Raw genomic sequence first — 1,259 nt, forward strand, 5'->3', positions numbered from 1 at the left:
GTGCCAAGTCGCGGTGGGTGTGGGCAGGCGACGGGAGCATCCTCTCCACACCCTCCCCTTCCGTCCTCTTGACCCGTCCCTGCGACAGGCCTGATGCTTGGCTCGGGCTGAGCGGAGAAGGTGGGGGTTATAGTCACTTTGGGGAGCCAAACTTGTGTTCTTCATTTGGCGAGAGAGACTCGTCCTCAGCGGAAAGACAGATGGAGTCAAAGGCCGAGGCACAGCTGGGGCCAGGATGACTGCAAAGGGGAGAGATGGCGGAACTTAGAAAACCCTTCGAGAAAACCGAGAAATGTGTGACACACATGGTGCAAACCACGCTTTAATGTGCCGCGCTACCACCCAGCGACGTGTGAGTGTCTTGTCACTCGCCTATGCCACCAGGAATGACAATAGATTTGGCTTGCGAACCCTTTTTATGCATTCAGCGCCATCACAGCACTTCCAGGGTGTTTTCCCTGCGATGTTGATTTATGAGCAGAAACACCCGGTGGCTGAGGTCCCAGCGACCCCCAGCGCTCCACCACCGCCCCTAAGCAAGGAAGTTTGCAGGCGGGGCCACTCTACAGATACCACCTTCAAAACTAGTTTTTGCGTGAGCCCAAATAAAACGCCAAAAAATCGCCATAGTCGCAGATTTTCTTTCAATTATACATAATTACCGGTAGAAATTGATACATGGTCTCTAACAAAGTATGCTCGAGAAAGGACTCTCTGCCCTCTTAAGAATGGCAGGCCATATTTAGCAAACGGTTTCTGCAATTTTGCATCTCGGCCTGAGGGAAGAATTAATTTCCTAGATACTATTTCTCTCCTTGAGGGAGGATCAAAAGCCCTGCATAGTGGTTCCTTACAGCAAAGGTAAAATGCTTCTTAACATACAATGGAATATATGTAATTGCTAATCCACAACCACACCATCATCTCTGCCTCTAAAAAAATAACAATAAAACAATTTATTTTGTAGCAGATATGCTGCATGTAAACAGAGACATTATTAAAATAAATTCAGCTTCCTTTCACCAATGAAGTCTCCTTAACCATTAAGGAGATTTCTTATGAGTCTTTAGAGGCTTTTTTCACCTCGGCCTCTGCAATCTTACCCTAACTAGTACCCCTGTGTCTACTTTTGCCTCTTTATAAGTAATTTCTCCACCAAGCTTCCCCACTGAGGTTTTAAAAGCTAACTCAAATCTTGTTACCTCCTGCTTAGGACCTGTGATATAATTCCATTATTCCTGATTTATAATTCAGACTCC

The sequence above is a fragment of the Galeopterus variegatus genome, unplaced genomic scaffold (genome assembly GCF_000696425.1).
Source record: "Galeopterus variegatus unplaced genomic scaffold, G_variegatus-3.0.2 Scaffold6410, whole genome shotgun sequence".
Lineage (NCBI taxonomy): Eukaryota > Metazoa > Chordata > Mammalia > Dermoptera > Cynocephalidae > Galeopterus > Galeopterus variegatus.